We start from the raw sequence: 23,939 nt of genomic DNA on the forward strand, positions 1-23,939 counted from the left end.
AACAGTGTCAAAGACTACACAGTAGGCAAGAAGGATGAAGACTGAGAAAAGCCTATTAGATTGAGTAATTAATAGATATCTGGTGACTTTGAGTGGTAAGTTTGAGTTGAATGATGAGGTCAAAAGCCAGACTTCAGAGGGTTTAGAAGTTAGTGAGAGAAGAGGAAGTAGATGCAGCCATGTAGATGGCTTCTTTTTTTAAAAATAAATTAATTTGATGTTTTTCAATTAACAAAAAATTATTTTTTCTATTTATCATCACCTCCTCTTCCCTTCATTACCCCCCAAAACCAAGCAGAACAGATTCCTGCATCGGCTGCGTCCGAAAAATATGTTTTACTGCACCTTGAGTCCATCACTCTGTCAGGAAGTGCGGAGCATGCTTCATCATTAGTCCTCTAGAATCATTTGTCATTTTGTTGATTAGAATTTAGATAACTTTTTCAAGAAGTTTAGCTATAAAAGGGAGGAAAAAATATAGGATAATAACTCCTGGGGATTTTTTTGCTGTGAGTCCTTAAGTGAGTAATTTCAGCTCTATAAGCTTCAGTTTCCCCACTTGTAAAATGGGAATAATACCTATACTGTCATTGTTGCAAAGTGTTTTGTGACCTGTATTGGGCTATATAAATGTGAACTCTTGATATATTGCTGGGTGTTGATGAAGTCACTGTGGAAGGTAGCTTTGAGGTGTATACCATGCTTTCCTTCCTCATCATTTCAGTTACTTGGGCTGGGTAAGAGTTCTCATAAGAGAAAGGAAAGCAGAACCTCAAGCTAGATTAGGGTGATTAGGGTGGCAGTGTTATCTAGAGCACCCACTGGTGTAAAAGACAGGAATCCTGAGATTTTCATATAAGTCTTCTTGAGCTCTTTCCCTGTCACTGCTGCTGCTCCTGGGTATGGAGGAGAAGGCTGCTGAGATGGGGGAGCGAGCTCTTTAGATTTTCTCTGGGGAGCTCTGTTCTGTGTCTCCACTGAGAAGTTTTGAAAATGCCTGTTTCTTTTAGTGTGTAGCCAGATACCTGGTAAATTACTTTGGACTGAACTGGATGGCTAGACAGGATATGAGACGGCTTTATGGCTACTAAAGTAACAGTTGAAGTCTTTTCAGCTTCTGGGCGCCAAACATTTTCTTCCCGTGCCTATCTCCCTGTGCTTTGTCTCTTGGGCAGCTTTCTTCCTTTCCTTCTTTTTCCTCTTCTTTTTCATTCATACATTCATTCATTCATTCAATAAACATTTATTAAGTGCCTACCATGTGTCAGGTACTGTACTAAGTGCTAGGGATACAAAAAGAGGCTAAAAGAGAGTCCCTGCCCTCAAGGAGCTCACAATCTAATGACAAACTATGTACAGGATAGGAAATAATTAGAAGAGGGAAGGCACTGCAATTAAGAGGGGTTGGGGAAGGCTTTCTGCAGAAGGTGGGATTTTAGTTGGGACTTAAAGTAAGCCAGGGAGGTGAGTAGTCAGAGCAGAGGATGGGGAACATTCCAGGCATGGGAGGACAGCCAGAGAAAATGCTTAGAAGGAAGAGATGGCATGTCTTATTCATGAAACAGCCAGGAGGCCAGTGTCACTGGATTGAAGAGTACATAATAGAGACTAAGATATAAGAAGTCTGGAAAGGTAGGAGGAGGCCAGGTTGTGAAGGATTTTAAATGCTGAATAGAAGATTTTGCATTTGATCCTGTAGGTGACAGGGAGCCACTGGAGTTTATTGAGTAGAGGGAGTAATATGGTCGAACTTACATTTTGGGAAAATCACTTTGGTGGCTGAATGAAGGCAAGATTGGAATGGGAAGAGACTTAAGGCAGGCCAAACCATCAGGAGGCCATTGCAGTAATGAAGGCATGATGAAGACTTGTGCTATAATGGCAGTGTCAGAGGAGAGAAGGGGGCTTATTTGATAGATGTTTCCAAGGTGAAATCAAGAGGCTTTGGCTGCTTGGATATGGGGGAGTGAGAGATAGTAAGGAGTCAAGGACTCCTACGTTGCAATCCTGAGGGACTGGGAAGATATTGCTTTTTACAGTAATAAAGATGTTAGGAGGAAAGAGGGAGGGTTTAGGCAGAAAGATAATGAGTTCTGTATTGGACATACTGAATTTAAGATATCTACTGGACATCCATATCAGGATGTCTGAAAAGCCATGTTTTATCAAGTTTTTTATTTCTCCAATTTTCTTTCTGTAAAGTCTGTTTTAGTGGAAAGAACACTCTGTTTGGAATCTGGAGCCCTAAATTTTCATGTTTGATCTACTATTAACTGTGCAACCACGAGCAAGATACTTCATTTTCTCCTCATCTATCAGTTAGGAGGAAAACACCAGCCCTCTCTACTTTCACAGTGATTATGAGGATCAGATGAGAAAATATATGTGAAAAGGCTTTGGAAAGTATAAAATCCTATTAAAAATAAAAGAGATTTATTCCTATTATCTCTTTTCTTCTGAGTTTAGTGCTATTGCTGTTACTAATAGCTCTATTTTCTATAGCATCCGAGGTTTACAAGCACTTTCCTTATAATATCCCTCTGAGTTATGTAGCACAGGTATTATCTCCATTTTGCAGATGGTGAACCTGAAGTAACTTGCTCATGTTTACATTGTAAATGTGGAGCTAGACCTTAAATCCAGGTCTCCTATTCCAAGTCTAAGACTCTTTCCATGACTTTTCCTGTTCTTCCTTTCTCTTCCATTGGGTCCCCTAGTCCTTTCTATCTCCTTGCTTCTTAGGATGTTTCCTAGTTCTTTGTCTCTTTCCCACACTTGGTAATCTCTTTAGGTCCTTAGCCATGAAGACAGTGATGAATCAAATTGCTAGTAAGTAGTATAGCTGTCACTCTTGCAACACTGCTTCTAAGTCCAAACTCTGGAAATCTCATGGTATAGCTCTGACCTCTATGGGATAGCTTGGATGTGGTTAAGCTAAGCCTCACCAGGGTAGTAGGACTTGTGATACCATTATTAAATGCTTAGGTGCTGGAACGTAGCTTTGCAGCTTCAGTAACTCCCTTTTATGAGTTCACACAGAGGGGGGCTCAGGTTCTAGGGCCAATCTCACTAAGGTTGTGATTGACTGACATTTTCTAGGATGCTAGATTATTAATATACATTGTGAAATATAGATGTGAAGTAAACCAGAGCCTTCATGAGGAGGGAATGTACTGTACTAGAAAAAACACTGGCCCTGGGTCACATGGCAGTGGAAGGTGCTTCCTGATTGGGGCATTGCTATTTGCTTGCTTCAGAAACTCATTGAGGTATGATTGTGATTAGTGCTATTGGGGGCTTCAGCTAACATTGATAAAGTGTAGAGTGTTCTTCAGTACTTCATTATGACTGCTATCCTGCTCCTTATGGAGTCTCCTCACAGTACTGCCACTTGGCAACAGGAGAGTCTTCCAGAATCCCAGAGACAATCAGACTGATTCTTGGTGAAGAGAAGTCACAGAGAGGCTGATCCTCTTTCCTCTTCTTAGAACCTGCCTTTCAGGTTCAGAACAGGGACTTCAAATTGGTTGATCAGGTTGCTGCTTGCCCTTTGAAGTGCTGGATATGCTCCGGCTTGACCTTACTCCCTGTCTCCTTTTCCTACATTTCCTCTCCTAAGATCGTCAGCCTCCAATCCGTGTTTGTCACTACACTGCATTTTCTTCATTTCAGTCATTTTTTTTTCTAGGACTTGTTACCAATCTGAATTACAAAATATTATTCCTTCAGAGCGGCTTCTTCTGGCTGACATAAACTAGATGATTTCCAAGGTCCCTCTAGTCCTAAATCTTGCATTATGTATAGAGAGGCACCTCTAGCTCATCAGTATGATGTTCCCAAATCCCTTTGGAGAGTGGGTGTGTTCCTGGGAAAGTCCCCTATAAACAACCAATTGAATTTATGATGTATGTGTCACACATCCTTCCGGACCTGAGTAACTTACCTCTTGTCTGACCTTAGAATCATAGACTAACAGAACAAAAAGCAATTGTGCAGTCTAGCTGTTTTTAATTTGGAGAAGAGAGTTTTCAGGTGGAGAGGAAAACTGGCTTCAAGAATCTGAGTGGCAGATTTCAATTAGTTGTAACAACAACAACAAAAAATGACTTAACAGTTAATTGTCCAAAAGTGTAATGAATTTCCTTGAGAGTTGGTGGGTTTCCCATTACTGGAAGTCTGTATATGGAATCTGGATGCTCTGATCAGGGGACCTTTCAGCAGGATTCACGTTTAGGTGTGGTTTGGACTATTTTAACTTCTGGGGTTTCTTTTGGTTCAGAGATTCTATGATTATTTCTGCACTTCAGTTTCTTTGTCTGTAAAGTATGGATAGCTGTGCTTCTGCTGCCTGCCTCACAGGGTTTTTATGAGGAAAACACTTCATAAACTTGCAGGTACCATGTAAAATAACTTATTAATATTATCACTTTTAATTAAAATGATAAAATAAAAGGATGTTGATGAAAATAATTAGAGTTGTTGCCAGGTCTTGTCAAAGCTACCTCCACAGCATCTCTTGTATCCAACCTCTTCTCTCTAATAATACAGCCCCCACCTTCATTCAAGAAGGCTTTCATCACCTCTTGTCTGGCTTATAACCTTCTAATTGATATTCTTCCTTATTTTCAGTTTCTCCTCACTCCAATCTATCCTGCATATAGCTGCAAAAATAATGTTTCAGAAGCAAAAATGTGACCATGTTAATCCTCCCGTTGAGTACTTTCAGTGGCTACCTTTGGATAAATCCAGTCCAGTAAAATAAGCATGTGTTATTAATAACAGCTAACATTTATGTAGTGTATGTGCCAGAAACTGTGCTAAACACTTTACAATTATTATCTCATTTGATCCAACAACTCTGGGAAGGTGTTATTTTAACCCCCATTTTACAGATGAAGAAACTGAAGTAAACAGAGGCTAAATGATTTGCCAAGGGTCATACAGCTAGCTGGTAAGTGTCTGAGGACAGATTTGAACTCAGGTCTTTCTGACTATAGGCCCTGGGGTAGAGCACTATCTAGCTGCCTCTATTAAGCATCTACTTTATATTAAGCGGGAGACACAAGGACCAAAAAGGAAAAAACAGCTCCTGGCCTCAAGGATTGTACATTTTACTGGAGTGGTCCAATATACAGGATAAAAATAAAGATTTCTCGTCTTGGTATTTCAAGTCCTTGATAGTCTGGCTTGAGCCTGCCTTTACAGACTCATTTTATATTGTTCCTCTTTATGCATTCTCCATTCTAGCCAATCTGATCTACTTTCCATTTCCTGAATTTGTCATCTTGTCTTATATGCAGAAATGTATTCTCTTCTTGCCTTTACCTACTGGGAAAAAAAAAAGAAAAGAGAAACAAAACCATTGTAACACGTATGCATAGTCAAACAAAACAAATTCCCCCATTGGCCATGTCCAAATAATATCTTATTCACCCTAAGTCTATCACCTCTCAGAAAAGAGGTAGATAGCATTCTTCTTCTAACCTTTGGGATTGTAGGTAGTTATTTGTTGATCAGCGTTCTTAAATCTTTCCAAATTGTTTTTCTTTACAGTGTTACTATTATATCAGTTCTCCTGGTTTTCCTCATTTCACTCTGCATCAGTTCTCATAAGCCTTTCCAGACTTCCTCTGAAACCATTCCCTTTGTTGTTTCTTATAGCGCATTAGAATTCCATTACATTAATGTACCATGCTTTGTTCAGCCATTTCCCAATTGATGGGCAATCCCTTAGTTTCCAGTTCTTTGCCACCATAGAAAGAGTTGTTATTTTTGTACTTGTGGATCTTTTTCCTTTTTTTCTTGATCCTTTTGGAATATAGGCCTAGAAGTAGTAACATTGGGTTACAGAGTATGCATAGTTTAGTAACTTTTTGGGTATAGGTCCTCTCAGGGCCTCTATTTTGTACAATGACATGGTTGGACTAAATGATCTTTAAGCTCCCTCTAAGTCTTAAGGTTTTAGAGTTTCTATAGCTGGAGAATAGGCAGTGTTCTCATTTCATGGGAGCTAATGGTTTTTGAAAGGGATAGAGTCTATGTGATAGACCATTTCTTTTTTTTTGGCTAGGCAATGGGGTTAAGTGACTTGCCCAGAGTCACACAGCTTGTAAGTGTCAAGTGTCTGAGGTGGATTTGAACTCAGATCCTCCTGACTCCAAGGCAGGTGCTTTATCCACTGTGCCACCTAGCTGTTCCTAGACCATTTCTTGAAGGAGGAAATGATGCAGAAACAGTAAACAAACAGCAAATGTGGTCTGAGTAAGTGATCACAAGGGGAAATGGTAGAAAAGAGGTTTTTGGACTCTGGTTATGGTTAATTTGGCTATCAAATTAACATGGAGGTAAATTTTCACAAGCTGAATATATAAGGAGGGGCCTGAAACAACCCTGTCCTGCTTCTTGGCAGCTCCCATAATGGATGAATGTCTTGGACTATTTCTTGTATCCCTTTGGTCTCAGGAAACCTAGTGAAAGAAGGAGACCTAGTAGAATTTTATGGTACTTTCTGTTACCATCCTGGAAGGGACTGGGCTTAAACATTTCAGGTAGGAGGCTTCTCTAGCTTGTGTTTTTCCCTTCAGGAGAATTCATGGTCATTTACAGCTTATACTCAGTTTGACTCGTTCTGGGTCAGTTGAACATTCTTATGGGAGACCCTGGGGTCAGTGTGTGTTTGCATATTGTTAATGAGGTATTTATGCATTGGCCTTTACTAGTTAAAGCCTGGTTTTTCACTCATGCCTGAGTGATTTCTGAAGGCTAAGTACCTCATTTGCAGAGTTCCCTTGTAGGGTGGCTAGATTCTTGTCCTTGGAGCCTTTGAAATTCTGCTAGTTTAATTCAATTAAAATAACATTTTTGGTACCTACTGGGTTTGAGGCCCTCTGCTCAGAGCTGGGTTGTAGGGTGGGGAATATCCAGGTGAACTATATAGCCCCTTCCTTAAGAAGCTTCTAGGGAAAATAAAGTCTGCAAACAAATCTCTGTGATACACATTAGAAAAGAAGTACTTTGGTGTATTTAAGGAGGGAGAGACCATTTCTAGCTATGAGAATCAGGGAGGGTGGCATCTGATTTGGCTTTGAGGGAAGAATTTCAATAAGCACATATATTGAGGGGGGCAGGAAATGTCTGTTTCTGATATGGAAGATCTGAGTAAAAGGGATGGCAGTTGGAGAGGGCATTAGCACTGTATTTAGTGTGTGCGTGTGTGTGTGTGTGTGTGTGTGTGTGTGTGTGTGTGTGTGTGTGTGTGTGTGAGAGAGAGAGAGAGAGAGAGAGAGAGAGAGAGAGAGAGAGAGCGAGAGAGAGAGAGAGAGAGAGAGAGAGAGAGAGAGAGAGAGAAGAGAGAGAGAGCGAGCTTGAGGGTGAGCGAGGGCAGGCAAGATAGAGTGTGTGAGCACATAAGCTCTAGAGCTTGAATAGGTTAATTAACCTCTCTGGGCCTCAACTTTCTCCTGAAAAATGAAGAGGTTGTCTGGAAGCTATCTTCCAGCTCTGAGGCTATGATCTTCTACCTTTAAAATGAGGAGGTTAAATTGGATGATCTCTACAATTCTTTTTACCTAGAAATCCCGATATCCTAGGAATAGCCCAACTTCACTAGAGGACAGAGTTTGTGAAAGTATGTAGTGTGACATAAGACTGTCAAGGAGGGCCTTGAATACTAACCAGACTAAGTAGTTTCTATCTCTTAGGTAGTTTGGAGCCACTGAAGTTTCTTTAGCAGGGGAGAGAAGCCATCTGAGCTGAGCTCTAAAAAGATACTGAGTCATCCTGTGACGGGGGTGGGGGAGAGGGGTAGGGGTTGGGGGGGTGGGGGGTGTTGAAGCAGAGGGGCTACAAGCAGACCTGTACAACTTGACAGTAGGTAGGGGCCAAAATCAAAATAGGCTAAACTTTTTTAGGCAGCAAATAGGTTTTTAACAGCTCACTTTCCAAGTAAAGGTATAATTAATGTTTAAACTATTTTGTGAATAAACCATATTAAAAAAAAGGGGAATCTCAATTAATTACACTTAATACTTAAGATTTGTATTTATCATGAAATCACATTTATGTTAAAAAAATTACTTTGCTGCACTCATTTTGTCCCTGTTCAATGCCAGCAACGACCAAAAACACAGAGAAAAGATAACTCCCGCTCCTCTCTCAGATTAGAGACAGACTGATGATGGTTGGTTGCTGTGGGTCACATGACAAACAGAGGGCACAGTGGCAACCAATATGCTGAGTTACATGATGGGCACAATAGTGACTAGTGGAAGGTGGGTTAAGCGGAGTATAGACAAAGCACTCTTTATATCTTTACTTTCTTTTACATCCTCTACATTTTTCGAGGGTCACCTGAAATCCTTTGGTGGGCCCACAAGTGGTCCTCTGGCCGTATGTCATGCAGGCCTGGGCTAGAGACAAGGGAGGTTGTTTAGAAGAGAGGTATCAAACCCCAGTGCATCCTGAATGAAATTAAAATGTAATTGGGAAATGTTTAACAAAATAAACAAATACCATGCAATGCAGAAAATGTTAATGTGTGTTTTTTTAGTCAATGTGGGGCCTTCAGGGATCTTTTTTGAGTTTGTCACCACTGATTTAGAGCATTCAAAATTGTAGCTGGGTGACTTCATGCAGATTTTCAGTACACTGATCCTTCCCAAGAGTTTTTGAGTAAATGAATTGATTTGTTTGGGACTTTCCCACTTTACTCCTTCCTTGGCTTCAAAGCAAGAATTTCAGATTCTGGATTAAGCAACACTCCAATCAACCTTAGCACTTGGGAGACTGTTACAATTGAATAGTCTGTGGCAAATTTCAGCCATGAGGGAGGAAGGGAGTTGTCAAATGTTTCCGGATTCAAGTGGCCAAGCATTGAGCAAGGTGAAATTGCTTGGGAATTGGGGGGAGACAGTATGTGTCTCACCAGAATTAGGCTTAGCCCACTTCCTGCCTGGCCATCTTGGGAGATGTTCTTGGTCTTGTCATGGGGTATAGCTAGAGTAGTCTTACTTTTATCCATGACTGCTTCTGTTGGGGCAGCATATGTTATTTTATTGGTAGGAGCTTGTTTTGAATTCTACCTCTTATGCTGTGGGCAAATCATTTAACTTTCTGAGCTTCAGTTTCCTTACCCTTAAAATGGGTATAATAATACCTCTAGCATTTACCACATACAGTTGTTATAATGATCAAATGAGATCATATATATAGAGCACTTTATAAAACTTTTATAAACCTAAAAGTCTTATATAAATGTTAGCTATGTCGTTCTTGCCAATAAAGCTAAGCATAATGGCCAGATAGGTTCTACTACTAGGCTTTCTGATTTCATCTGAGTTTCATTTCAACCTGCTGGGCCCTTAAAGATATTTGTTCTTGCCACTATGTTTGTGTGTGGATCCCATGACCTGATTATTCCATCCCTCACTAATTTGTTTTCTCTGAACTTCTACTACACTTACTTTCAACCAATTTATTAATATTAAGTACATATTGTGAGTCAGGTACTGTATTTGATGGTGGGGGAGCACAGAGATGAAAAATGATAGTCTTTGACCTTAAGAAACTGAGAATTCTAGCAAAGCTATATATTAGGAGTGTCCCAAAAAATGTTAGTGCAGTTTTAAGCTTTAATAGGTTCAGAAGTATAAATGTTACAAACTTGTAGATACATTATTTGAAAGAAATTGCCTTTACGTTTATTTAGCTTTGTGAATTTGAATAAAAAGTTTTTAATTTTTAACAAGATAGAGCACTTTGTCATTATGCCTTGAGTGTGCAACAGTTTGTGGATGATAGTTTCTCAGCCCACTGGATTACAGGAGGTCCTCTTACTTGGCCACCTTGGTCACCTAATCTGTCTCACTTAGATTTTTTTCTTGTGTGGTCATATCAGAACTGTCATGTATGCATCAAAATCTCATTCTTTGGATGACCTTATGGCTATAATTATACTTTCATTATAGATGAAATTCTTTCAGTTATCGAGCAGCTAATGAAAGTTTTTATGAAATTTGAAAATTGGCCAGCATGATATAAAGCACAAGATGATAGGTTGAATTTTAATGAGAAACATCAATATTGTTAGCATATTAAATAATAAACCTTTCAGAATTTTTGGTATGTTTGTAGCATTTATACTCCTGAAGTTATCAAAGCTTAAAATTGCACTGAGACTTGTGGGATATACCCTATATGGTTTTTTGTTTTGTTTTGGGTTTTTGGCCTTGCCAGGCAAGTTGTAAGCCTCTTGAGGAAAGGAACTTTGTTTCTCTGATACTTTTTCATCTTCTACAGTCTCTGCACAGGGCTAGGCTTATGCAGTGTTTTCAGTTGACTGTTCGCATGGGAAGTTGTACTGTGTGCCATAGAGCAAGTCGTTTAATGTCTCTAGGTCTCTGTTGCATCATAAATATTTCTTCAAAAGATCTGTAGTTTCATTAGTGTGGTTGCTCTCTACTGATGAAGATTTTGTATATTTTGCTTAATGAGTTGCTGTGGCTAGGAGAATTTATCACCTGGTGACCAAACTTCCTGATGAAATTCTTCTAGTTTAGCCTTCCCCTACAGAAGCCTTTCTATCTTTCATTTTGCTGAGATAGCCTTCGAGGACCGAGAAAACCTTCTGTACTTTGATGAGGTCTTAAGTAGAGGGCACTATCTGTAAAGTGCCTGAAGATAGGGATTTGATCCACGCATATATCAAGGTGCAGCTCAGTGACCTCTCTGTGAAGGTATTACTTTGGAATTGCCTCAGATGTCACTATTGGCATCTGGACAATGGATCCATATCTCCATGGCAGTCGGTATCTTGGCTTCTTGAAAGGACAACCATTTCTTTGAAATGTCGAAGCATTTCCTCCTTAAGGATGACTGAGAACAAGATAAGACCTCGACTTGGAATCAGGAGATCTCTGACATTAGTATGTGAAAATTACTTTGGGGAAACTTGGTGATGCAGTGGATAGGGTGCCAAATTTGGAGTCAGGTAGACCTGAGTTCAAATCCAGCCTTAGATATTTACCAGGTGTGTGACATTGGCCAAGTCACTTAACCCTGTTTGTCTCAGTTTTCTCATCTGTAAAATGGGGATAGACTACCTCCCAGGGCTGTTGTAAGGATCAGTGAGATCAGTGAGATAATTTGGAAGTGCTTAGGACTATGAGAAAGATCTAGAAGTTAGGCTTCCACAGCAGAACACGGAAATTCTGAGGGGGGACTTCCAAGATCTCACAGATAGTCCCTTAACCAATCAGAAAGTGCCCCAAACACTCTGTAAAACCACTACTTCCTTAAGATAGAGCCCTAGAGGCTAAACCAGCTGCAACCCATCAGGGTCAAGGACTGAGCAAAGGCTTTTCTCCACTGCGCTTGCTTAAAGAGCTTATTGAATATTAACTGACACATCCCGAGGGAGGAGATAGCCAACATTTTTGAACATGGGACGCATGACCAGAAGGAATGAACATGGCGAAGAGTAACATGGGATGGGCAGTTCAGGAAGAGTGTAACCCAAATGAGCTGGTCCAATCCCAGCTCAGATGGGAGGAGTATAGATTTTACTAACCATTTAAAAGCCAGCTCTGCTTCCATATTGGTGCACACGTGCCATAGTAGAGTGCGATGTGCCTGCTTCTCGAGAAAAGTATAACAAAGGCTTTCCTTTGCACACTCTGTAGTAGATTTTTGTTTCAGATTTTCTAACAGGACAGTGCTGGGCACATAGTAAGTGCCATGTAAATGTTAGCTATTATTAATTACTACTTTATTGCTACCTTATTACACCTTACTTTATTCATCTATAAAATGGGCACAATAACCAACTTCCCTTTTAGAGGTGGTTATGGGGAAAGTGCTCTTTAAACTTTATGCAAATATGAGTTAAAGTAGACTGTGTCTGTTTTATCACTTCTAATTTAACTTAGCTCTGAGAGACTTGTCACTAGAAGTGTGGCCAGCAGGTGATGCCTTCTCCTTTCCGTAACCTGATGTAGAAGAGCACTATCGCTATAAGAACTAGAATTCTCAAATCCTTCCTTTCCCTCATTTATTCCTTGAAGCTCACTTGCTTCTGTGAGCCATGCCCCAAAGGTGGAGCCCAAATCCTTTGGTGAAATATTTTCCTTTTACTCCTCCCCCAGTCCAAGAACAACCCTCCCAGAAGTGACAAATATAATTGTTGTCATTAGGGATTTCAATGTTCATGTAAAAAAATAAATTGATATTTTTCTTGTCAACTTGACCAAAGGAAAGAACCTACTTTTGGGGTGATATGTTACATCTCTTATTAGATATTGTTCCAAAAGTTGTTAATGACATATCTATCCCTGCCTTCCCCCGCAAAAATTAGCTAAAAACCTGAATGGTGTTCCATTCCTGGTGTGTTTCTATCTCCCAATAACTACACTCCTAGCTAGAGGTCTGAAAAGTTTACAAAGCACTTTCCAGATGACATCCCTTGGAGAAAAGTTAAGTGTTAAGTCCTTGTTGTTGTTGTTGTTGTTGTTTGTCCTCCGTTCTCTAAGAGGACCATGACATTAGGGAGTTGATGCCAAGGCATGCAAGTGAATTGGATTTAAGTGAGGGAGTGTAAGTTGTAGTAGAACATAAGCTCTCTGAGGGTAGAAATTGTTCCTTTTGTGTCCTTATATTCCCATTTCTTAGCATAGTATTTTGCACACAGCAGATGTTTAAGATATATAAAGTAGATTTGAACTGAGGTAGGGCAAGGAATATTATTCCCACTTTCTGGAGGAGATAAACTGAAAGAAGTGGAGTTGCCCCTGGTCACACAGTTGGTAAACACTGGTGACTGCGGTGGCACCTGCTGTCCTGATTCTAAGTCCTGGACCTATTTTGTGTGCAGGGTGTATTGCCCTGAGAGAGCTTAAAGTCCTTGAGGGCAGAGGTGTTTTGTTTTTATCTTTGTGTCTATATTCTAAATGTTGAATTGAATTAAATTGTGGAATCCCAATTCTTAAATCCTTTGATTTCTTCTCCCACAGGAAAAGTTGAATGACAAAGAAGCAAGTGTTTGCTATGTATCAAATGTGTGATAGAGATGGAAAGATAGGGAAGATGTAATCTAGGAGAAATCTCTTCTGATTCAATTATCAGGGAAAACTGTAGACTCTTTTGCTTGCTTTCCCCACTTTGCTTCTTGGGTAGGCCTTTGCCTTACCTCTCCAAGATGAAGAAGTGCATATATTTGGAAATGGCTTTCTGGGCTATGATACCAGGCACTGGCTACCTTCTCACTTTTAGAAAGTAATTTCAAGACTCACTTTTTAAAGCCAGTTCCTTCAAACCCTGCCAACCCTTATCTGTCTGTTCAGCAAGAGGGAGCAAAGAGGACAAGTGGAGCAGGAGCATTTGCTCCTGTGTGGTCAAGTCCATAGCACAGTGAGCTGGGGATTAATTAACAAGTCCTGTGGGATCAAAGCTACTTTTAACCTTGGGCCGGGGAGGGTGGGTGAAGTTTCTCTTTCTGAGATGCCTGTTTCAGATAGTTTATATTCTCATTTCTATAGCACTTGGAAGTTTATAAAATGCTTACCCTGTAAGAGCCCTATGAAGTAGTTAGTGTGAATGTATTATCTCCATTTTACACATGAGGAAACTAAGGCTTGGAGGAAGTGTCTTTCACAGTGTCATCCATTGCTATGCTACACCTACATAGTGTCTTAGGATAGGACCTAAGCTGTGATGAAAGGAAGTCTGTCCTCTTACAGAAGCTTCCACAGTCCTTTCACTTGGGTGTGAGGGAAGGGTTGCCTTAGCCACTGGGTGAGGCCGTAAGAAAAGCAGGAGTGCCCTGTGAGTGAAGGTGGAAAGTGGGGGAAAGAGAGGGAGCATTGTTCAGGAGCTGGTGTTGTACTCTGATATTATGATGGGGTAATAAGGTTTTAGCAACAGGTTATCTTTGAAACATTTTTTTTAAATGGAGATATGACTGTAAAACAAAGCCACTCCAACCAGAATCATAGCATGCTTTAGGTGGAGGGGATATTATTAGATCATCTAGTCCAACCTATACTTGAGCAGGCATCTCTTTTACAACATTCTGTACAAGTTGTCATGTAACTTCCACTTAAAGACATCCAGTGATGAGTGAGGCAGATTGTACAGGTTTTTGAATGCCAGGATTGAGGTCTTATAGTTAATCAACAAGCGTTTAGGAAGCATAGTGTGTCAGGCATGGTGCTAAATGCTGAGATACAGATACAAGCAAAAAAAAAAAAAGGACAGTCACCTGCCCTCAAGGAGCTTATACTTTCCTGGGGGAAGACAATACATAAAAATGAGCTGAGAAGTGTGTCTGTGTATGAGGTACCTGTGCAGGGATAGCTGGGAGAAGAATGCAGTATGGCTGGTCAAAGATGACTGTGAGGTTTTAAGTCTAGATGACTGGGAGAATAGTTATTAAAAATAGTCAACAGAAATCAGGAAGTTGGAAGGAGAGGCAAATTTGGGGAGGAAGATGATGAGTTCTTCAGATGGAAATGTCCAGAAGGCAGTTAAAAATATGGGACCTGGAGCTCAGGGGAAGATATGAGTGGGAGAATAGATTCATCTAGGATGGCAACTCACAGAACCTTGATTTTGCAAGCTGGAAGGAACCATACAGAATGATTATCTAGCCCAAGCCATTCAGTTTTTTTTCCAATTTTATTGATTTATTGATTTATCAACAATCACTTCCATATGCTCTTGAGTTGAAAATTTTTCTCCCCCTTCCTCCCCCCCACCCTCCCCAAGACAGCACACAATCTGATATAGGCTTTACATTTACATTCCTATTAAACATATTTTCACATTAGTGAAGTTGTAAGTAAAAATTAAAACCAATAGGAGGAATCATCAGAAAGATGAAACAAAACTCAACAGAAGGTAAAAATAAGTGAGAGCGATTCGACTTCCATAGTTCTTTCTTTGGATATGGACAGCATTTTCCATCCTGAGGCCTCTGGAGATGTCTTAGATCCTTGTAATGCTGAGAAGGGTTCAGTTTGACAATATTAGTCATCGCATAACGTGGCTGTTATTGTGTAGAAAGTCCTCTTGGTTCTGCTCACTTCACTCAGCATCAGACCATATATGTCTTTCCAGATTTTTCTGAAGTCAGCCTGTTCATCATGTCTTATAGCACAATAGTATCCCATTACATTCATATATCACAACTTGTTCAGCCATTCCCCAACTGACTGGCATCCTCTCAATTTCCAATTCTTTGCCACCACAAAAAGAGCTGCTATGAATATTTTTGTACATGTGGGTCCTTTTCCCATTTGTTTGATCTCTTTAGGATATAGCCCTAGAAGTGCTATTGCTGGATCAAAGGGTATGCACATTTTTGTAGCCCTTTGGGCATAGTTCCAAATTGTTCTCCAAAATGGTTGGATCATTTCACAACTCCACCAACAATGTATTAGTGTTCCAATTTTCCCACATCCTCTCCAACGTTTATCATTTTCCTGTTTTGTCATGTTGGCCAATCTGATAGGTTTGACTGTGGTACCTCAGAGTTGTTTTGATTTGCATTTCTCTAATCAATAACGATTTAGAGCATTTTTTCATGACTATAGATGGCTTTAATTTCTTCATCTGAGAATTGTCTGTTCATATCCTTTGACCATTTATCAATTGGGGATTGCAAGCCATTCATTTTCCAGATGAGGTCCCTGAGGCACAGAGCAAGGAAGTCACTTGCCTAAAGTCACACAGTGAGTTAATGCTAGGGCCAGGTTCCAGGTAGGTTAATCATATAGGTAAGATGGCCCAAATTATGAAGAACTTTGCAAACCTGGCAGAAAAGTGGTTATATTGAACATTGATATTTTGTGTAGCTTGGGATTTGAAAACAATTGTCCAATTTCTTTTGGATATAGTGAAATCAGGGCCCACAAACTCTAATATATAAATACTGAATTTTCCAACTGTCTTCAAAATCTAACCTTTTTTTTTTCTTTTTAGGCAGTTGGGGTTAAGTGACTTGCCCAGGGTCACACAGCTAGTAAGTGTCAAGTGTTTGGTCTGTCGCCCGGATTTCAACTCAGGTTCTCCTGACTTCAGGGCTGGTGCTCTATCCCCTGCGCCACCTAGCTGCACCTCAAAACCCAACCTTTTATAAGAGTTCATGCTGAGGGGCATATGGTTTGTAAAACTCTGGCATCTGTCCCTTAGACTGATACTGCCTGGGGGGCAGGAGGGTTGCTTTATTCCCTCCCAAGAGTAAGGAAAGGATTCAGTTTCCATCCTCTTTTCCCTTCCCCTCCCCCCTTGTTGTAGTGCCAAGGCATTTTTGCAGCACAAATGAGTCACTGACTCACCCTTTGAAGGAAGGACGCTCTGTCATCCCTACTCAAATGACATCTTGGGCATTGCAGTGTTGTAAACCAAATATAGGTGGGTGAACCATTTGGCCTCTTCCCTTTCTGGAGAAATCCCTGATCACTAGAACAGGAGGAGGAGGAGGATGGGAGGCCTGTCACTAGGCAGGAGCAGATTTGTGTCTTGGGGAGTTTAGGCCTAAGGTAAATCATTATAGGAAAGATGTGATGTCTGGAAGATATGACAGAGCCCTAGGAGCTTACAACCTTAATGGGAGATAAGACTTTTACCAATGATTAGTTGAGGTTCAGAGAAGGAATGAAGGGGATTGAGTTTATTTACTTAAGAGCTATTGAGTTATCTTCTGTTCCCTACATGTCCAGGGGTATGTCCCATTCCTGCACTGGACTACTTGGTGGAGGATAAAGAGAAGCATAAGCTAGGATCTCCCTTTCTGGAATTAATTCTAACTGAGCATTGAAGGCATATTCATGAAAGTTTAAAAATCAAACAGTGACATATTAATCTTTGTCAAATGAGTGATAATAATGGAAATAACTGATATTTTGTATTATATAAGTGTTGAGTAAATGAACAGTGCTAAAGTGGTTTCCCATCTGTTATCTTATTTGGTCCTCCAAGTTGTCTTAAGTGACAGTAATGCAAATATTATTATTATTCCCATTTTACTGATAAGGAAATGGGTTTGGAGAAGATAGTAGCCCAAGGTCATCGAACTGGCCCTCTCACCTTAGTGTTTTGATTTTAGTTCTAGTGCTCTTTTGGACTGGAAGTGCTGTAGAATTTTAGGCTCTACTTGTCGGGAAAAGCTTACTGCAGCAGGTGACCTAGGCCTGGAAGAATAGATAGGATTTGGAGAAGTAGATGTTGGTGATAGGTAGGCCATTCTGGCACACACAAGGTACTTAAGTACCATGTGCAAAAAACCTTATGCTTGGCAGTGGGTCATGTAGCAGTGAATGCTACTGTTTCTTTGATGTTCAGTCTTCCTAATTTCAGGGAAGCTAACCCTAATTATAATGAAGTTTTCTCCAGAGGCAGCCATTCTTTATGTCTTAAGGTGTGTGTGTTTTCTTATTGTTGAGTTGTTTTTGGTCATGTCTGACTCTTTGTGATCCCATTTGGAGTTTTCTTGGCAAAGATACTAGAGTGGTTTGCCATTTCCTTCTCCAGCTCATTTGACAGAGGAGGAAACTGAGGTAAACAGGGTTAAGTGTCACACCTACTAAATATCTGAGGCCAGATTTGAACTCAGGAAGATGAGTGTTCCTGACCTCAGGCCTGGTGTTCTGCTATGTCACTAGCTGGTTGCCTGTGGTCAGTTTTTGAGGTAGTAAGTTTGGATTCTTTCAAGAAAGCAAGGCTTATCTTCCAGGCCTGGTGCTTCTATCCTATTCCTCTGGGGATAGACAGCTGCTCTTTGCCAGCTGTAATCAACCTGCCTCCTCTCTTCTAGTCTGTATTTGTTCCACCAGGATAGTATGTGTGGGAACACCATAGAGGTTTCCAACTGTGCTAGGGCTGCTTTGAGCCTGTTTAGTCCCAGAGCATTCTGGCCCTCCTGCCTCCAGAGGGCTACATATACCAGCTTGATTTGCTTTTTTAGTAAAGCCAGGATAAGTTGTCCACAAGGTTTGTTTTTCATCTGGGGTCTATTTTCAGCCTTAGATCCCAGCACCATGACATGTTGGTGATGTTTTCCTGGAGCCTATGCCTATGCTGTGAGGACGAAGGACAAGTGTGCCACCTTGCATCTGTGAGGAAGTAGCAGATTTCCCTTCCATGTATCCCCATTTCCCACCAGGATCTGAGCTTTGATTTGTCCTTCAGAATTTCTGTTCTAAGAACCCTCCTTTTATTCTCCTATCCGGAGCCATGGGACTTTTCTTTTTTGTTGCTTGATCCTACTAGTGACAGTGTTTGTAAATCCTTTTTTAGGAGATTGTCCCTGTCCTGTGGAGTTCATAGTCTTGTAGAGAGTATAAGACTCAGCTATGTATAACTATGACATACAATTATACATGGTTTAGTACATGAGAGAGGTTCAAAACAAAATGTAAAGTGAGGCCCAGAGAATCAGGGAAGGCTGCATAGATGAGGTGGCATTTGAATTAGGCTTCAAGTAAAACTGAGGGAGTCATAGGGAATAGGATAACAAAAGCGTAGAGGAGAGAGAGAACAGGTTATATTTGGGGAACAGAAAATAGTCCATTTTGTTGGAACATACAGTACATGTAGGCACTTAGTATGGGATAAACTTGGAAAGGTAAGGTGGTGTCAGGTTGTAGAGGGCCTTGAATGTCAAGCAGGGGAGTTTGAGCTTTATTCACTTGGCAGTAGAGAACTACTGATTTTTGAGCCAAGGAATGACTTGACCATATCTTCTTCCCTCGTGTTCTCTGAGTTCAAGCAAGATAAGCCTGTGAACGAGAAAAGACCGACATGTGGCCTTGAGGCCACAGGTTCCCTACCTCTGGACTAGAGGTAGGAAGGTCTGTTTTGTAGGATAAACTACTGGCCTCTTTTAGGAGTAATAGTGAAGTGGTAGCTGGTGTCTGATAAAATACCCTGGGATCCTGGACCCTGTTTGATCTTGTAATTGAATACTTATCCCCGTGGCCTAACCCAGAAGTTTCTTTGTAGTTATCTAGGGTGCCAGTTTTAGTTTTTTTCCTTCTCTGAGCGCTCAGCAGCATCTAAGTACTACAAAGTTTCTTTTGGCCCACATTGCTAACTTTTCTCTAGCAGATACAAAATCAAGGCAGTGGGATGTAATTGGAAGAGAGCCAATCATCTGGGAATCAGGTGATCCTTGGTACTAATTGTAGCTGTGCCTCCAAGTGTGTGACCTTAGGCAAACTTCCTGGGCCTCTATTTCCTCTTTTTTTTTTTTTGGCCAGGCAGTGGGGTTAAGTGACTTCCCCAGGATCACACACAGCTAGTAAGTGTCAAGTGTCTAAGGTCACATTTGAACTCAGGTCCTCCTGAATCCAGGGCTGGTGCTCTATCCACTGTGCCACCTAGTTGCCCCTCTATTTCCTTTTCTTTAAACCAGATTGGATTAGATCCCATCATTAAAGACTTTCAAGTGGACATTGGATAATAAGATGTTTAGAGGTGGGCTTGGGGGGAGGAGAATCCTTGCTTAGTTACCGATTGGTCTCTTCTGAAATCCTATTTAGCTCTGAGATTCTGTGATTCTTTGCAGTCTTTTCCAGGTCTCCTGAGCTATGACTCCATGCTTTGTTGATATCTTAATTGTAGGGAAGATGTAGACTGTTTTAAGCATGTCTCCCCAGTAGAGTGTAAACTCTTTTTAGGTCAGGTACTGTTTCATGTATGACTTTGTCTTCTCAGCACCTGGAACATAGCAGGTCCTTAATAAATGCTTGTTGATTGTTCCTCCCTCTCCCAATGGCTCATAGTTGTGCATTGGTTCTTATCGTTCTCAATGCTTCTTTTCTTTCCTCGTGTTTCTCTGAGTTCAATGATATGGAAATGCGACCAAACCATACAGTTCTTCTTGGCAAGGTTCTTAGGAAAACAGAAGCTCAGCCTGGAGGTAGGAGGGTAAAGGAGAGGAGTAGTTCATGACATTTCTGTTTGAGCTCTCAGACCCCAAAGTTGGTAGTAATTTGCATGGCTACATTAATGTCACCAAGCCCCATGTATGGCTATATGGTGCATTTGATCTAAAGTGTTCCCTGGTAAGCTGGGAAAACTGCTGCATTTTGAAGTCAATGAAGTAATTATAGGTCTTTGAAATTTCCAAGTGATGATGCTTTCTGGTTTCCTTTCTCTCTCCTCAACCTTCCTAAATACATTCCTGTGTGTGTTCTATTGAATGTCTGACCTGTGGTTGGTAAGTCCATTGCCAGAGTGGCATACTCCACACTAAGGAAAAGGACTAAGGGATTGTTGACTCTTGACAAATTTTTGATCTGAGCACACAATCTGTTGGTGTTTGTACTTGGTCAGACAAGTGACATTTTAGTTTCCACAGCTGTGGACAGAGAAATTGTACCTTGTAAAGAACTATCTAATCCAAAGGTGGGGGCTTATCTGTGCCAGACTATTTGTGCAGTGTACCATTGGAAGGGGTCACATCGAGCCATCCAAGCTGGCCGAATTTGCCCATTGGTAACTGAAGGACTCCTTTGTCCCATCAGCAGGTGTATAGATGAGACCTACTGCTGCCTTCTCTTTCCTTTTTTGCCTTCTCTCTCTTCTTTAGGGAGGTATGAAGAAAAGACTGGGAGAAGTTAATGGGTCCTGCTGGCAAACAGGTTAGAGAGAGTTAAAGAACTCTCCCACCCTACCCTTGTGTGACTTTTACCATTATGGCTTTGTACCTTTTTTGGGGGTGGGGGAATGCTATTTTCTCCTTAATTCAATTGATATTTATTAAGCACTTTAAAGGCATAATGATAAGTTAGTGTATAGTAACATATTGAGGACTGGTCTTGAAGCTAGGAAGGCTTGGGTTCAAATCTTGCCTCTATAACGCTAGTGGTAACAACTATCAAAAAGTCACTTGATCTCTCAGTTCTTCTGGCAACTCCTTAAGCCCTTAAGTAATAGATGAGTTGAAAATCTACCCTGGTGGTAGGTGAGGTTTCTCCACATGGATAATGAATGAGTGAATGAATGAATAAATAAATAAATAATGCTTATATATAGCACTTCAAAGTTTGCAAAATGCTTTACAAGTATTATTTCATTTTATCCTCATATCAAGAGGCCAGGTGCTAATATTCCCATTTTACAGATGAGGAAACCAAGGCAGGCAGCAGTTAAGTGATTTCCCAAGAGTTACAAAGCTAGTTAGTTTAGTGTCTGAAGCTGGATTTGAAGTAGGTGTTTTTGAATTCTCTATCCACTAAGCCACTTAGTTGACTCACAGGTTCCAATCCCTTCTCTCCTCACTCTCCCTCCACCTCTCCTCACACCCTCTCTCTGCCGAAATGCAGAGTATATTGCTGAATGCATGCACAGACATAATTATAATTTATAATATTAGAATAGTAGAAGGATGAAGTTCTACATGAGGCTCAATGGAAAAAAATTCATTAGGGAGGTGTTGACTTCATACACCTGGCAGCTAGGAGGCTAAACCAGGAAAGGTGGGAGAGGCTAGGTGGCAGCTAAGACAAAGGGTATCTGCCCCTGCCCTGGGTATCTCCAGGGGCTGAGGTTAAAGCTCATTAGGAGGAAGAAGACTCAGGTCCATTTGTGAATACTTTTTTACTTGGATCATTCCTTTTACTCCATTCTCTGTTGGTCCTGGGTCCTTTGTGATCACTTTGGCCTGCAGAGTTTAGATTGCTGTGTGTCGGCCAGGACCTTATGAATGTAGGGATTGGAGTGGCCATAGGACCATTTTTTAAAGTCTCTGGCATTGAAAAACACTCAAGCACTTCCAGAGTGAATAAGTATCTAGGCCCCCAGAATAAATATTTCAGCTCTATGTTAATTTTTCCTTCTTCTGAACTCCTATGAACTTACTCACTATATTTGAATCTCTGTCATCTACTGTTTTGTTTTGTCATTAACCACTTAATGTGTCTAAGTCTTAAATTCCCACTTAGATTGTAAATTTGTTGTAAGTAGATGATCTGTTATTCCTTCTACTTCTATTGTATAATAGGTTCTTTGCCAGGCCTTATAGCATTACAAAAACAAAAGCAAAACCGTTCTTGCCTACAAGAAGATTATATTCTAAAAGGGAAAACAACATGTATACTTACAGACATATATAAAGCACATATAAAACAAATAAAAGGTAATTTTGAGAGGGAATGAGCAGAAAAGGCCTCACACAGAAGTTGTGGAACCCTGGGCAAACCATTTAACTTCTCTAGGTCTCTGTTACTTTCTCTGTAAAATGGGAATCAGGCAGTACGGTATAATGGGAAATGTATTGAGACTGGAATTAGAAGGCCAGAGTTTGAGTTCTAACTTGGACATTTACTAGATGTGAATCTGGACAAGGCATTTCACCTCTCTGGGCCTTGGTTTCAACATGTACAAATTAGGGATAATAATATTAACATTCCTATGTTAGAGCTTTTTGGAATAAAGTGCTTTGTAAGAAACAGCACTGTATAGGCATGCATACCTTGGAGATATTATGGGTTGGTTCTCAGACCACTGCAGTAAAGTGTTATCACAATAAAATGAGTCATGAAAATTTTTTGGTTTCCTAGTGCATATAAAAATTATGTCTGTGCTGTACTGCAGTCTATTAAGTGTGTAATAGTATTATGTCTAAAAATGTGCATACCTTAATGCTAACCATCTGAGCTTTCAGTGAGTCATCTTTTTGCTGGTGGAGGGTCTTGCCTTAATGTTGATGGCTGCTGACTGATCAGGGTGGTGGTTGCTGAAGGTTGGGGTGGCTGTGACAATTTCTTAAAATAAGACAATGAAGTTTGTTGCATTGATTGACTCTTCCTTTCACTTGAACACTTAAGAGGCCATTGTAAGCTATTGGCTTAATTTCAATATTGTGTCTCAGGCAAAAGGCAGGTTGGTGGAGAGGTCAGAACATATACAACATTTATCAAGTTCTATGTCTTATATGGACACAGTTTGTGGTACCCCCAAACAATTAAAATAATAACATCAAAGATCACTGATCACAGATCACTATAACAGATATAATAATAGTGAAAGCATTTGAAATATTGCAAGAATTGCCAAAATGTGCCACAGAGAAACAGTGGATGTGAGCACATGTTGTTGGAAAAATGGCACTGATAGACTTACTTGATGCAAGGTTGCCACAAACCTTTAATCTGTAAAAATCATGATATCTGTGAAGCATAATAAAATGAGGTATGCCTATATTGTAGGAAGGCATTGGATTTAGAATCAGAATTCTGGTTCATGCTCTGGTTTTGCTACTTTTGTGACGTTGTGAGAGTTACTTCTCTTCTTTGTGCCTTAGTTCTTCATCTGTAAAATGAAGAGGTTGGATTGAATAAGCTTTAAGGTCACTTTTGGTTCTAAATCTGTGATCTCTATTTCTTTGTAAACTTTAATGTTGTATTAAAAGGGTAGCAAATATTTCTCTTATTATTATCATCATGCTTCTTCACCTGCCTAAAGTTAGAGTTAATTAAAAATGTACTACTAAAAATTCCATCCAGATTTAAGATCTTTTGCTCCCATTGGGAGAAGATCAGTTTATTTAGTTGAACTTTTTCTTGAACAGGGGTCCTTTCTACCTATGCCATCCCTTTGTGGTCATCCAGCCTTGCTTGAAGAGTTCTAGGAATGGATAGCCTACTGTCTCCTGAGGTGACCCATTGCACATTTCTTCAGCTCCTGCCCACTAAGAAGTATTCTATCTTTCTGCTGAGTGCAGGCTGGCTCTACTGCCTCAAGCCTGCTACTTCCCCCTCCTTTCTCCTGGTTGTGCCCTCTCTGTCCATGCTGAGTAGATCTAATCCCTTTTCCCCTATGGGCTGAGCACAGGGTTGGGCTGTTATTGTCTATGCTTCCATTCCAGGGCTCTGAACTGGCTTCCTGGTGCTTTTCTGCCCATTACATGTGGTGGTTTTCCTTGTTTGTGCAGCAGGGAATTC

General features: G+C 40.5%; 1 protein-coding gene across 4 annotated transcripts in view; it reads left to right on the plus strand.

Annotated features, from left to right (window-relative positions):
* STIM1 (stromal interaction molecule 1) overlaps positions 1–23,939 on the plus strand; it is a 249,665-nt gene that overhangs the window by 19,040 nt on the left and 206,686 nt on the right. The gene's annotated exons all lie outside the window — the stretch shown is intronic.

This window comes from Phascolarctos cinereus, unplaced genomic scaffold (genome assembly GCF_003287225.1).
Source record: "Phascolarctos cinereus isolate Bilbo 61053 unplaced genomic scaffold, phaCin_HiC Scaffold_726;HRSCAF=1367, whole genome shotgun sequence".
NCBI classification, from domain to species: domain Eukaryota; kingdom Metazoa; phylum Chordata; class Mammalia; order Diprotodontia; family Phascolarctidae; genus Phascolarctos; species Phascolarctos cinereus.